Source organism: Molossus molossus, unplaced genomic scaffold (genome assembly GCF_014108415.1).
Source record: "Molossus molossus isolate mMolMol1 unplaced genomic scaffold, mMolMol1.p scaffold_m16_p_9, whole genome shotgun sequence".
Taxonomy (NCBI): domain Eukaryota; kingdom Metazoa; phylum Chordata; class Mammalia; order Chiroptera; family Molossidae; genus Molossus; species Molossus molossus.
This window is the reverse complement of record NW_023425403.1, coordinates 65,884,118-65,900,547: the sequence shown is the minus strand read 5'-3', so window position 1 is coordinate 65,900,547 and position 16,430 is coordinate 65,884,118.

Here is a 16,430-nt window from a genome sequence, read left to right as displayed (position 1 = left end):
CCTTTTACTTCATCAGAGTATTTTGTTCAACAAGTCTCTGCCACACAATTGATTTCAGTGAATGGAATCAGGCAAGGTGCTGCTGCTCATGGGATTATTGGTTTTGTCATATGCCAATCATCCTAAAGCGTCTCACTTGTAGAATAGTTGAATGGCCTATGGAAGACTCCCTTTTGGTCCCAGCCAGGGAATCCCCCTTGTGAGCTTAGAGTACCGGCTCAGGAGAGTAATATATGGAGCCATTTATCTCACAGACAGGATAACTAAATCTGGGGAAGAAGGGACGATAGAAAGTTTGGTGTTTCATAATGCACTCAAGAGATCTATGGTAACTTGAAACACTTCTGGCTTAGAGAATTTGTTAAGCACGAGATGCATAGGCCCACTAGGCATCACAGCAAAGGTTTGCGTTGAGAGGTGAGACTGCCATCCCCTTTAGATTCCTCACTATAAGTTAAATATATTTTAGAAAAAGAGATTATGGTGCTGTCTGGGGTGATTGTGATACTGAAGGAAAAATGGGGTTGGTACGACGGGGGCAGAAAAGAGTATCGACAGAAAATCAGGGCTGCGAAGAATATTAGTGTGTTGCTTTCTTTAACTTCTATGAGCTACTTATAATGACTCTCATCAAACAAATTCCTATATAATCTGGAACCTGTTTTATATTTCTACTACTTTAACAGCTGATTAAGTGATGGATACTCAGTTTAGTAAATATTCATAGAATGGCTACACTTAAAATGTTGGAAGTTGCCCTGGCCGGTTTGGCTCAGCGGTTAGAGCGTTGGCCTGCGGTCCGTAGAGACCCGGGTTCGGTTCCCGCTAAGGGCATGTACCTCAGTTGCAGTTTGTCCCCGGCCCTGGTTGGTCGTGCGGGTGGCAGCCACTCGATGTGTCCCTTTCACATCGATGTTTCCCTCTCTCTCTCTTCCTCTTTCTCCCACCCACTCTGTCTGTACAAAAAATGGAAAAATGTCCTCGGGTTAGGATAAAATAAAATAAAATAAAATAAAATGTTGGAAGTTGTATGCATGACAGTTGCCATACGAAAGTCTTTGGAAGAGAAAATGACTATGCTTAAAGGCCCGAGATTGGATAGCACAGACTAGGTATGAAAAGGAGGCTCAGCCGCAGGCGGTAACACTCACCTGGGAAGGGACATCGGCAGATACGTGGAACATTTAGAGAAGATGACAACAGAGAGTTGGAAGAAACAAAAATGAATTCTTCATCCAATTGGGAAGCAGAAATAAAAAACATTTTGGAAAATTCAATCATAAACATTTAGAATGAAGCTCTGTGTCCAGAAGGGAGAGAGAATGATCCATGGACTGTTGTCAGGTTGGAGTCCAGGCGATTTGAGGAACAGACATTTCCTGAAGCCAAGAGGAGATTTACAAAGACCTTCATTTGCCAGGTGCCTGGATTTCAGAGCAAGGTAAACCAGGTTGTGACAAGGACTAAAAGTAAAAGTACATTAAAAAAAAAAAAAAAAAAAAAGATGATAAAGGTTGGGACTATGGAAGAACTATGTATTGTTTAAAAATAAATAAACTAGGTCAAATGGGAAACCACAAATGTAGTCTTTTTCCTTTTGGAAGGAATGTGTTCCCCTCGTAATCTTTCAAATAGTACTCATTTTTGTTTTTTCTTTCCTGCTTGGAAAAATCTAAAGATAGAAGTAATCGCTAGGTAGTCATTATAGAATTCCTTATTTTGTGGCATGTAGCCACAATGCAACTGGAGAAATGTCAGATTTTGTTTTTTTGAAAAATGAGAATATTTGAAGTTTATTAAATATGAACATATAATTCTTTAAGGTGTAAATAATACAGTAATATCCCTTCTACTTTCTATATAAGCAATTTATATTCTTTTCTCCTCAGGCTCATTTTTCTCCTTGGTAAGTGTATTTGTACTGCCTGAAAAATGATTAGAATTGACTTAATGTTAATTTATTCCTGTAACACAGTTTGGATATTCTACCTTACTTCTTGAGCATGCACAAATATTTTTGCCATATTTGTGAAATTTCCCCTTTATATTATATCTTTCCAATGGTTGTGTCCAGTTCTGTTATATTCTAATAGAATTGTATCTAATATTTGTTCTAATCTTAGTAATCAGTACTCAGTAAAGGTATTCTAATAGCAATAATCAACCTAAATGAGTTACGTGAACTAAAAACTTACTCACACAGCAATATCTTTGTCCTTTTAAAGGGTTGATACATTGATCTCAGACTTATAGTTTTCTGGGAAAAGCCAAGCTCACCCAAAGGATTTCAAATAGTGGGATTATGTAATGTACACAGTTGGTGGGTTGAAGACAGAGTACCCCATTCTAATTCTTACCTATTTCATTTCAGTAATAAGTAGTAATTCTAAATATTATTTTAATGAGATAAAGTGATAGTTACTCTAATATGTACCCATACTACACAATACACAATGGACTGATCGAATATTACAGTATACTTTAAAATAGAAGATTAAACATGAAGTTAAACACAAACCTTATAGGCATGAACCAAAAATCATCTTAATTTGACAAACATCTCTTCTGTGGTAAATTCCTCTAGGGAATGGGATTATACTACCTCCTTCTTTACTCAACACCAATGTTTGCAAATTTTCTTGTAAGGAAATACTACCTTCTATTTAACCTAAATTCCTATGTAGAAGTTTAAGCCCGCTACTTCCTCTTCTAGCTTGAGTAAAGATGCAATACAGCTGCCACTTCCAGATGGTCCTCAGAGAAAAAAAAAAAAGACCTATGGCTTATTTACATACAATCATCTCAACTAGCCCCTCTCTCTATCCTCACCAATGAGAGAGAGAAAAACAAGATTGCATTGTCTCCTCTTACATTCCTTATTCCCTCTAAGGTTGCACACTACCATTTCCTTGCATCTTTGTAGTTAAATCTTTCCACCTGTCCCTGATTATTTCCTTATGACTGATTTCCAGAAGTGAAATTCCTGGGTCAAAAGGTAAGCACATTTGAAATATTTATTTTTATTCATATTGCCAACTTGCTCTTGAGAGAGATTGTATTTATTTATGCATCTACTGGCCACGGGGGAAACAAAGTCTTCTCATTCTTGACAATGTTGTATATTATCATTCTTTTTATCTTTGGCAAACTGGTGGCATCATTTTAAGTTTCATTTACTTCTTTATCAGTGATGTTGAATATTTTTAAATGTCTGTGTAAGAATTTTCTTTTCTATCCCTTCACCCATTTTTATATTGGCATTTCTCTCCAATATAATAGTTTTTTTTTTATAGAAAAGAAATTAACCATTGTTTGGCACACAATACTAATATATTTCTTCCACTTGTTGCTTGCTATTTTATTCTATTTATCATAATTGGAACAAAAATATTTTTAATTTTTGTGTAGAAAATTTTATTAATCAGTAATTTGTGAGTCCTGCTAAGGAGTCTTTTCCACCCCCAAATTATGTAAATATTCACCTATATATTTTTTCTTAGAACTTGAGTAATTTCATAGAAATAAGGAAAGTCCTCACTAAGAAGGTGGCAGTTGAGTAAAGATCTGAGGAGCTAAAGAGACAGCCACTTGCGTATGTTGGGAAGAAGCATTTCAGGCAAAGAAACACAAATGCAAGAACCTTGTAACTGGTACCTTTATGTATTGTTTGAGGACTAGCAAGGATGTCAGTATCTTTGAGGCAGAATGATTGAGGGTTAGAGAAACACAAGATGAAGTGAGGGAGAACATAAGGGTCAAGTTACATAAAACCTACAGGGTCACTCTAACTCCTTTATCCTGGGAGAGATGGGAAATTATTGGGGGTTTTTAATCACAGAAGTCATGTGACTGATTCTCATTTTAACAAGATTACTCTTTGTTCTTTTATAATTTAACCAGTTAGCTTCAAAATATTTATTAAATAGTCCTATTTTTATCTAGACATAGGAACTTGTCGATTTTTAAAAAGATATAATTTATATAAATTATTAAATTCTTATGTATACTTAGATTTATTATATAATTGGAACTTTCATTTTGTTCACTTAACCTCTTGACATTTTTTGTTTGCATGAATACAATACTGTTTTATTTTATTTAATGTTGTACCTTAAAGAATATTCAAAATCTAGCCCTGGCCGGTTTGGCTCACTGGTTAGAGCTTCGGCCTGCGGTCTAGAGAGACCTGGGTTCCCTTCCCGCTAAGGGCACGTAACTTGGTTGCAGTTTGTCCCCAGCCCTGGTTGGGTCGTTTGGGTGGCAGCCACTCGATGTGTCCCTTTCACATTGATGTTTCTCTCTCTCTCCCTCTCCCTCCCGCTCTGTCTGAACAAAAAATGGAAAAATGTCCTCGGGTGAGGATCAATAAAAAAGAAAGAATATTCAAAATCTAAAGAGCATATTCTTTTTAGTTACTCTCCTCTTAAAATTTTCTTGCCTCTTATTAGGCATTTTTTTCCTCTATAAACTTTAATGTCGTGATTAAGTTAAAAAAATCCATTGGGTTAGGATGTTGGAACAAACAATATAGATTATTTTAGGCAAGAATTGAAAGCAGTACAATACTGTCTTTCAGTAATTTAAGCCTAATTAAAGTCTTTCAGTCAAGTGTTATAATTTACCGCATCCAGGTCTTGTACATTTCTCATTATATCCTAAGTTTGTTCTGTAGTTCAAGATACTTTTCATTTATCTTCACCTGATTTCAGTATTATGAAGACATAAAATTTTCCTAATTAACCATTTAAGCACGACTTATGTTTTTCTATTTCCTTTGCTGTTTTCACTCACATATATCTTGGTATTAGGGAAACTAGTATGATGATAATAATTCCTTGTAGGGTTTCATGGAGATTAAACTAGGTAAACTATGTAGGAAACATCACAAAATAGTCATTCGGTACATTTTCATTTCTTGACTTTTCTAGTGATTTATATTTTTCTCTTAGCCTTGCAGTCTATATTTAATCTTCACAGGGCAAATTTAATGCAACATGAAAAGTAGATAACATTTCTACCTGGTGCCTAAAATCTTTTGGGTTTCCAAAACTTTCACATTTAATTATCCTCTATTTCAGTCATACAAACAGGCTCTCTTTATTTTTTTATTTTTATTTTTTAAATCTTTATTGTTGGATGTAAAATGTATTATAGATGTTCCACATTTCCCCCCATTGACCCCCTCCTCCCCACTCCCGCCCCCCTCCCGCCTTTTCCCACACTATTGTCTGTGTCCATTGGTTATGCATATAAGTTCTTTGGTTTATTTATTCCCACCCCCCCAACCCCATTCCCTTTGAGGGTTGTCAGTCTAGCAATGAATTTGTACTTCTTAATCTCTTCATCTTTTTCACCCATTCCCCCCACCCCCCTCCCATCTGGCAACCAACAAAATGTTCTCTGTATCTATGAGAATGTCTCTGTTCTACCTATTCATTTTGTTTGTAGATTCCATTGTTGATAGATATGTATTCATTGCCATTTTGTTTGTTCATATATTTTATCTTTTTCTTCAAAAAGACCCTTCATCATTTCATATAACGGTTTGGTGGTGATGAACTCCTTTAACTTTTTCTTGACGGGGAAAGTCTTTATATGGCCATCGATTCTAAATGACAGCTTTGCAGGATAGAGTAATCTTGGTTGTAGGTTCTTGCTTTTCATCACTGAATATTTCTTGCCACTCCCTTCTGGCCTGCAAAGATTCTTTTGAGAAATCAGCTGACAGCCTTATGGGAACTCTGTTGTAGGTAACTAGCTGCCTTTCTCTTGCTGCTTTTAAGATTCTCTCTTTGTCTTGAACCTTTTGCATTTTGATGATGATGTGTCTTGGTGTGGGCCTCTTGGGGTTCATCTTGTTTGGAACTCTCTGTGCTTCCTGGATTTGTATGTCTCTTTCCTTCACCAAGTTAGGAAAGTTTTCTGCCTTTATTGTTTCAAACAAGTTTTCAATTTCTTGTTCTCGCTCTTCTCCTTCTGGCACCCCCAAGATGTGAATGTTGGCACGCTTGAAGTTGTCCCAGAGGCTCCTTACACTATCCTCCTTTTTTTTGGATTCTTTTTTCTTTTTGCTGTTCTGATTGGGCATTTTTTGCTTCCTTATATTCCAAATCGATGGTGTGTTTCTTGGCTTTACTTACTCTACTATTGAATCTGTGTAAATTATTCTTTATTTCAGTTAATGCCTCCTTCATTTCTGACTGTGCATCCATCATTTCTGACTGGTCCTTTTTTATGCTCTTGAGGCCCTCACTGAGTTCACTGAGGTTCTCACTAAGTTCATTGAGCATCCTTATAAGCAGTGTTTTGAACTCAGCATCTGTTAGGTTGCTTATTTCCATTTCGCTTAGTTCTTTTCTTGGGGTTTTGTTCTGTACTTTCATTTGGGACCTGCTTTTTTGTCTCCTCATTTTGGCTGCCTCCCTGTGTTTGTTTCAGTGTATTACTTAACGAGAGGTATGGGGCTCGCTGAGACCAGACGCTGCTCGTTTGAAAGAATTTAAGAAAAACCTGAAGCAGGATCCAAGACAGGCCAATCCTATGGTTAAGCAACTGGCAACAGCTTGGGTGGGCCTGAAAGTTGGGTGGGGCGGTGCCTCAGGGAGTCACCAGGGCGGGGCTACCAGTGTGAGCCAGGTTGCTGGAGTCCCAGGTATGGCTTCTGTCTGCTGCCCCCGGGAAGGGCTCACCAAAGGAACAAAGGCCTCTGACAGCACGTTTGTCCCGGAGAAAGCCCTCTCTCCAGCCCTCGCTCTAGTGCCAAACAGCTCAGTTCTTCCTGTGTGTCTCTGGTGCCCCTTGAGCTGTCTCCCCTCCAAGCTTAGAGGGAGAGAGTCTGATAAGTCCATGCGCGGGCCCTTTAAGGAGCTGCCTGGGGCTCCAGCCGCCTCAGCCTCCCTGAGCCTCAGTTCCCGCTGGTTTTTCCAGCCAGACGTTATGGGGATTCTCTTCCTGACACTGGAACCCTGAACGGGGCACCTGGTGTGGACGGGGACCCCTCAGTCCTCAGGAAGGACCTTCCCAGCCGAGGTGTCCTCCTGATTTTTATCCGCCACACGTGGGTGTGGGACCAGCCCGTCCCCTCTGCCCCTCCTACCAGCCTGGATACGGCTGCTGCTTTAATTCCGTAGTTGTAGGACTTCCATTCAGCTCTATTTCAGGCGGTTTTGAATGATGGTTGTTCTGTAGTTTAGTTGTAACTTGGATGTGGTTGTGGGAGGACGCGGTACCGCATTTACCTACCCGCCATCTTGACCGGAAGTTCCAACAGGCTCTCTTTAAATCATACTAAAATGTTTATTAAAAATTGTTTATACTAAAATGTTCAGAAATTTTCTTTTGTGATAAAAAGCAACTTCTAAAAAGAGGTATTCCAACCGAAAAATGGCGGCGGAGTGAACGGAGCTACACAGACCGTCTCCCAGAACCAAACTGGAATTACAACTATAACACAGACAAATCGACGGGAAAAACCAACAGAAAAGCAGCTTGCGAGGACCATACAACGAGGGACACTGACTCCATCCCGGTAGGCTTGCGAAGGCGCGAGACGGGGCTGGGAGCCCACGGTCAGCAGCTCGGCAGCGGCCTCAGCTGTAAGCGGCGCCCTCGGGTAACACTCCCAGGTGGCTCCACAGCGCAGCCCGGACAGAGGCTGAAACAGCCACAGCCACTCACCTTGGGCTCCGGCAGAGGGAGGGCAGACTGGACTGGAACTGTGTCGGGACACTTGGGATCTGGAGGGCGCTCAGAGCTTTGCTGAGTACAGCCACTCAGGACGGTGGCCACATTGCTCCTTCCCAGGGCTCTGAGGAGAGGCAGCAGCCCCTCCCTCAGAGATCCAAACCTACCCTGTGGGCCATTGAAGTGCTAATTGAGGCTCACTAACAACCAGCATCTGCCCCACCCTCGTGAAAGCCCCTTGGCTGAGCACCAGAGGGAGTTTTTCAATCAACTGACAACCCAAAACTCATCAATTAACCTAGACTGCTAGCCTCCAGGCAAAAAGCTAGAGGATAACAGTACGTTTTCTGGGCTGGCAACTTTAACCAGGAAAGTAAGACTTGACAGTGGTGTTCAACGTGGGTCCTCCCTCGCTCATCTAAACACAGGAGAGGGAGCCACAAACAGCAGAACACCAACACCCACAGGGAGAACTTGACAGGCTCGAAAGCCCACAGTGATAGCCAAAATGGTGAAACACAGAAACAGAAGCCAAATGAAAGAGCAAGACACCTCCACCGAAGATGAGATCAATGTGGAGCAATTAGGCATGTTAACAGAGCTAGAATTCAGAGCCATGATCTTGAGGAAGCTGAACAGCATGAGTAAGGACATAGAGACACTGAAAATAAGCCAAATGGAAATTAAAAACCAACAAGAAGAGATAAAAAATGACATATCCGAAATGAAAAACACATTGGAAGGTTTAAAAAGCAGAGTAGGGGAAGCTGAGGACTGGATCAGTGAATTAGAAGACAGGGTAGAAAAAATCAACCAATCAGAAAAACAAAAGGAAAAAAACTATTAAAAAACAGGAAGACAGCTTAAGAGAATTGTGGGACAACTGGAAACGTAATAATATTCGCATCATAGGAGTCCCCGAAGAAGAAGAAAATGAGCAAGGGATAGAAAATATATTCAAAAAAATAGTGAGAGAAAATTTCCCTAATTTGGTGAAGGAAGAAGGCATTCAAGTTCAAGAAGCACAGAGAGTCCCAAGTAAGAAGAACCCAAACAGGCCCACACCAAGACACATAGTAATTAAAATGCCACAAATTAAAGACAAAGAGAGAATCCTAAAAGCAGCAAGAGATAAGCAACAGGTTACCAAAAAGGGAACCCCATAAGGCTCTCAGCTGACTTCTCACAAGAAACACTACAGGCCAGAAGAGAATGGCATGAAGTAATCAAAGTCATGAAAAACAAGAATCTGAATCCAAGACTACCCAGCAAGGCTATCATTCAAAATAGAAGATCAAATAAAGAGCTTCCCAGACAAAAAAAAAGCTAAGGGAATACATTAGCACCAAACCAGCACTGCAAGAAATGTTAAAAGGACTGCTGTAATTAGCAGTAGAAATGGGAAGAAAAATAGAACCACACTAAACAAAAATGGCAACAAATAAGTACATATCAATAATCACCTTAAACGTAAATGGATTGAATGCTCCCATAAAGAGACAGACTAGCTGATTGGATAAGAAAGCATGACTCATCTATATGTTGTTTCCAAGAGACCCACCTCTCAACAAAAGACTCACATAGGTTGAAAGTGAAGGGATGGAAAAAAATTTTCCAAGCAAATGGAAAGCAAAAAAAAGCTGGGGTAGCAATTCTCATATCTGATAAAATAGATTTCAAAATGAAGACCATAACTAGAGACAAAGACGGCCACTACATAATATTGAAAGGATCTATCCAACAGGAAGATATAACCTTGATAAACATATATGCACCCAATATAGGAGCACCAAAATATATTAAAAATCTTCTGGAGGACTTCCAAGGAGAAATCGACAACAATACAATCATAGCAGGGGACTTCAACACCCCGTTGACAGCACTGGATAGATCCTCTAGGCAAAAAATTAGCAAGGAAACAGAGACTCTAAATGAAGCACTAGACCAAATGGATTTAATAGATATCTACAGAGAATTACACCCCAAAACTACAGAATACACATTCTTCTCAAGTGCACATGGGACATTCTCAAAGATAGACCACATGATAGGACACAAACTAAATCTCTACAAGTTCAAGAAGATTGAAATCATATCAAGCATCTTCTCAGATCACAATGGCATGAAACTAGAAATCAATTGCAACAAGAACATGCAAAGACATTTCAACACATGGAGGCTAAATAGCATGTTATTAAACAATGAATGGGTCACCGAGGAGATCAAGGAAGAAATTAAAAACTTCCTGGAAACCAATGAAAATGAACACACAACAACACAAAATCTATGGGATGCAGCAAAAGTAGTTCTGAGAGGGAAGTTCATAGCACTACAGGCCTACCTCAAAAAACAAGAAAAATTTCTAATTGACTGTCTAACCTCACAACTTAAAGAATTAGAAAGCAAACAAAAAGAAAACCCCAGAGCAAGTAGAAGGAAGGAAATAGTAAAGATCAGAGCAGAAATAAATGACATAGAGACAAAAAAAACAATTCAAAGGATTAATGAAACAAAGAACTGCTTTTTCGAAAAGATAAACAAGATTGATGGACCCTTAGCTAGACTCACCAAGAAACAAAGAGAGAGAACCCAAATACACAAAATCAGAAATGAAAGAGGAGAAGTAACAACCAACACCACGGAAATACAAAAGATCGTTAACAACTACTATGAACAACTATATGGCAACAAATTCGACAATCTAAGTGAAATGGACAAATTTCTAGAAACACACAGTCTCCCAAAACTATTCCCAGAAGAGATAGAAAACTTGAACAGACCAATAACAACTAAGGAAATTGAAGATGTAATCAAGACTCTCCCAGCAAACAAAAGCCCAGGCCCAGATGGTTTCACAGGGGAGTTTTACCGAACATTCAAAAAAGAACTAATACCCATTCTCCTCAAACTATTTCAAAAAATTCAAGAAGAAGGAAGACTTCCAAACACCTTCTATGAGGCCAGCATAATTCTAATTCCAAAACCAGAAAAAGACACTACGAAGAAAGAAAACTACAGGCCAATATCCCTGATGAACATAGACGCCAAAATCCTGAACAAAATATTTGTAAATCGGATCCAGAAGTACATCAAAAAAATTATTCACCATGACCAAGTGGGATTCATTCCAGGGATGCAAGGCTGGTACAATATTCGCAAATCAATAAACGTGATACACCACATAAACAAAATGAAGAATAAAAACCACATGATCATATCAATAGATGCTGAAAAAGCATTCAACAAAATCCAGCATCCATTTCTGATAAAAACGCTCAGCAATGTAGGAATAGAGGGATCATATCTCGACATAATAAAGGCCATATATGAAAGACCTACAGCCAACATCATACTCAATGGACAGAAACTAAAAACATTTCCATTAAGAACAGGAACAAGACAGGGATGTCCACTTTCGCCACTCTTATTTAACATTGTACTGGAAGTCTTAGCCACAGCAATCAGACATGAAGAAAAAATAAAAGGGATCCAAATTGGAAAGGAGGAAGTGAAACTGTCATTATTTGCAGATGACATGATATTGTACATAGAAAACCCTAAAGACTCCATCAAAAATCTATTAGACTTAATAAATGAATTTGGCAAAGTAGCAGGATACAAAATTAACGTCAAGAAATCGACAGCATTCTTGTACATCAATGATGAACTCACAGAAAGAGAAACTGAAAAAACAGTCCCATTTACCATCGCTCCAAAAAAATTACGATACCTAGGAATAAACTTAACCAAAGAAGTAAAGGACCTATTTGCAGAAAACTACAGGTCATTGAAAAAAGAAATAGAGGAAGATATAAAAAAGTGGAAGCACATACCCTGTTCATGGATTGGAAGAATTACCAACGACATATTTCATAGAACTAGATAGAACAAATACTTCAAAAGTTCATATGGAACCAAAAAAGACCCCGAATAGCCACAGAAATCTTGAAAAAGAAGAACAAAGTAGGTGGGATCACAATACCAGATATCAGGTTATACTACAAAGCGACTGTAACCAAAACAGCTTGGTACTGGCACAAGAACAGGCATATAGACCAGTGGAACAGAACTGAAAACCCAGAAATGGACCCAAGACAATACGCTCAATTAATATTTGACAAAGGTGGCAAGAGCATAGAGTGGAGTAAAGACAGCCTCTTTAATAAATGGTGTTGGGAAAATTGGACGGCTACATGCAAAAAAATGAAACTAGACCATCAACTTACACCATACACAAAAATAAACTCAAAATGGATAAAAGACTTAAATGTGATCCATGAATCCATAAAAATTCTAGAAGAAAATGTAGGCAACAAAATTTCGGACATCATACGGAGCAGAATTTTCACTGATACATCACCTAAGGTAACAAAAATAAAGGAGAAAATGAACACATGGGACTACATCAAACTAAAAAGCTTCTGCACAGCAAAAGAAACAATCATCAAAATGGAAAGGCAACCCACTATATGGGAGAACATCATTGCCAATGATGTATCAGAAAAGGGGTTAATTTCCAATGTATATAGTGTGCTCATACAACTCCACAAAAGGAAGACAAAGAACCCAATTAAAAAATGGGCAGAGGAGCTGAATAGACACCTCTCCAAACAGGACATACAAGTGGCCAAAAGACATATGAAGAAATGCTCAACATCACTAATCATCAGAGAGATGCAAATTAAAACAACAATGAGGTATCACCTCACACCTGTCAGAATGGCCGCCATCAAAAAATCATCAAACAACAAGTGTTGGCGAGGGTGTGGAGAAAAGGGGACTCTAATACACTGCTGGTGGGAATGCAGACTGGTTCAGCCGCTATGGAAAACAATATGGTGCTACCTCAAAAAATTAAAAATTGAACTTCCATTTGACCCAGTGATCCCACTGCTGGGAATATACCCTAAGAAGCCTGAAACACCCATCAGGAAGAATATATGTACCCCCATGTTCTTAGCAGCACTATTTACAATAGCTAAGATCTGGAAACAGCCCAAGTGTCCACCAGTAGACGAATGGATAAAAAAGCTGTGGTACATATACACAATGGAGTACTATGCAGCGGTAAGAAAGAAAGATCTCTTATCCTTTGAGACGACATGGAGGGACCTGGAAAGTATTATCCTAAGTGAAAGAAGCCAAGCGAAAAAGACAAATACCACATGATCTTACTTATATACGGAATATAATGAACATAATAGTCTGAGGAATACAGTAGACCCAGACACATGGAAGTGGGGCACAGACTGACATCCCTCAGAAGAGGGGATGGGGGGTGGTGGGGTGGGAAGAGATAAACCACAGAACTTATATGCATGTATGCATGACCAATGGACATGGACAACTAAGCCGGGGACAGGGTGGAGGAGGGGTGGGGTGGGTGTGCCAATGGGGTAAAAAGGTAAAATATCTGTAACAAAAAAATAAATAAATAAAAAAATTCATAAAAAAAAAATAATAAATAAAATAAAATAAAAAGAGGTATTCCAATAATGTCTATCATGTTACTTCATTGAAATTACTTTCTATTACCTCCAACTAGGAGGACTGGGGAGATTTCCCTCAACAGATTTCACCATTATGAAATAACAACCTCGCCTTTCACATATTATCTGAGGTAGCACCCCTGTCAGTAAGGAACAAAAGTCAAAAATTCATATGAACAAAACATGCATTATAACAGAGTTAGAGCATTTGTAGTATAACTAACCATATACAGAATACATAACTATCAATCTTATTTAACTCAGTTGACTTGACACAGCCAAAACCACCCTTCAGGCTATCCCATTGCATTTTTTCTACTTGGCTTCTTCACCATAGTTGAGCCTTATTTTTTTTTTTTTGTTCTTATGGTTTTACCTTTAAATCCTTCTATCAGGAATTGGGTGAGCCAATTCTTTTGTTTGCAAAGTTGAAGATTGGAGAAGCAGTCCTTTTATGTCTGGGGAATAAAGCCACTCTATAAACTTTGAGTAGACACTGTCCTCCTCATTGGACTGGACCTCTGATTTAGCAGAATCCTCTGGATGATGCATATATCTGTGCCCTGAGGGGGTCTCTGGTGTGTTTCTATCTACTGTCCTTGAATAAGCTTCATCTGTGTCTGTTTCAGTACCTGCCAGCAACCTGTTGGCCTTGGCCTTTCTAATCTCATTATAGTTCTTCTCTTGCTCTCTGTTCTCGTTTACCATAGAATAATTATACACGTCTTCACATTACCATCTGTAGCATGGTCATTTCTTTAATTTCTGGACACTAACCCCATCTCTTCATCTCTACACTTTTTCTCCTATTATTACATTTTTCTCAAATTCTGTTGGTTTAAATATGGACCTGGCAGAATGATATTAATTTGACATAGCCCATATCATATATGACCATGTCTGTGAATTATTTTTAATCTATTCAATAGGGTGTGGTTTCTCCCTCATTCACACCCTTTAATTCTCTTTACCTCTTCCAAGGTAGTTGCAGTATTATCCCTTGTATAACCTCAAAGTACTTAGTGCTAACTACATATAGTCACTATAGTAGGTACTGAGAGTAAAGAAATGAACAAAACAGAGTAGCATGATAAAGGACACCAAAGTGAGCAGACAGGCATGTAAATATTATATTAAAATAAAAAAACTTATTCAGGCAAACCTAGTTCAACGGATGTAATCATAAAGTAATTGTAATTATTTCCTGGAGCCCCCTAAAATGAACTCTGTAGGGCTAGCCCCTCCCTTCCTCTTGGATGAAAATCAGGCAGAAACTATGACTTTAAGAATTCACTTTTAGGGCAACAAAACCCTCTCTCAATTTAGTAATTAGAATTTCTTGTCACATAAAATGTCACAACTACCCCTCCACCTCCTCTGATTAATTGGATTTTCTTCCAGGTCAGAGTTGGTGGAGGAGAAAAGTGGGAGGAGAGAGGTTGAAATGAGACATTTCTTCCATGCCTATTGCAGTTGGGGGCCATGTGGTGCTGTTCTTTGGTCTGGGTGAATGCTAAATACTGTCGCCTTCCATTACAGGTGCTCTCATGGGCTCATCAGAGCCTCCCCTCCTCCAACTTACCACATTTCCCAGCATCCCTTCCTTTGCCTCAACCAATAGCTGAGGATTTCTATTTTTATTTGGGCTAGTCATTTTCTCTTCCCTAAGCTCTAGGAATTTGGTAATATTGTCAGATTCTGTCTGGTGAGGTCTCTTTCTACTTTGGATAAGCTTTCTCAGTCTGGAACTAAGATAACCTTACATAACTGCTCTTTCATTCCTTTTGGCCACATCTGGTCCAATGAAAACGTTGTTCATGAATTCATTGCCCAATTCTCCTCCATCTCCCTGTCCTCAGCCCCAGTAAATTCTGGGTCTATAGACTGATCTAAATTCAGCAACAACTATTTCACTCTTTACAAAGGTATCTGCCAGCCCACCTCTTACACTTCTGTTTCTAAGCAAGAATCAGGCACTAATCCACTGTGTCCCTCCATAGTTTAGGATGCTAATTAAATCCTTCCAGTTGTTCCTTTAAACTGTCTTTTGACTTGAGACAGAGGATGAGCACCACATCTCCCCCCTATAGCTCTCTTCACAAATTCTCCTCAATCCACCTCACTTTTCTTGAACTCTTTCTTTTTTTTTAAATCCTCACCCGAGGACATTTTTTTTTTCTTTCATTTTTTGTTCAGATAGAGTGGGAGGGAGAGAGAGGAAGAGAGAGAGAGAGAAATATAGATGTGAAAGGTACACATCGAGTGGCTGCCACCCACTCGACCCAACCAGGGCTGGGACAAACTGCAACCGAGGTACGCGCCCTTAGCGGAAACCGAACCTGGGTCTCTCTGGACCACAGGCCGACGCCCTAACTGCTGAGCAAAACTGGCCAGGGCAATTCTTTCTACTTTTTTAAAGGTATGCTGTGATCTCAGGGGTTAAGCAATTAATTTTTTGCCATCCTTATTTTTTTTTCAAATCTCACTTTGAAATGTAGCATCTGTTGTTTTCATGCCTCAGCCAAAACAGAGATAGAGAATCTCATTGTAATATCCAGTTGCGTAATTCTATTATTGTGAAGGAGGCGTGCTTAACCCTTGGCTTCTCTTATTCCCATGGTGGGGAGAAGACATCAGCTGCTTTCTCCAGGAAGGAGCAGCACATGTTCGCCACTGCTACCCAAGATGCTCTAGTCGTATCAACACTGAAGTGAACTTAGAGACAGCACATCATCCTTGGTACCACCTTTCATGTGCTGGTGGGTCAGCTTACTCTGTCTAGACTCACTCTCTTCCTCTAGGACAGCCCTGTCCTAAAATCCCCCGGGGACAGTCTCTTTCATCACAGTGCTGGGGTGTCAAACCATAATGAGAAGTAGAGAGTCCCTTTGGTCTTTAACTTAGTTGATACCAGACAACTATGCCTTTTACTATTTCTTGTACACTATCTGAAAGGAATACATTTGGCTCACTAGAACTCTGGATGAAAGTAATGTTACCTAATACCCCAAAATTCTTTTGATGTTGGTAAAGTGTGGGCTAACTTTTGGTGGCTAAGAAAAATATTTTTTTGCCCGGCTGGTGTGGCTCAGGGGTTGAACATTGACCCATGCACCGAGAGGTCACTGGTTCGATTCCTGTTCAGGGCACATGCCCAGTTTGTGGGCCTGATCCACAGTGGGGGGCATGCAGGAGGCGGCCAATCAATGTTTTCTCTCATCGATGTTTTTATCTCTCTCTCCTTCTCCCTTTCTCTCT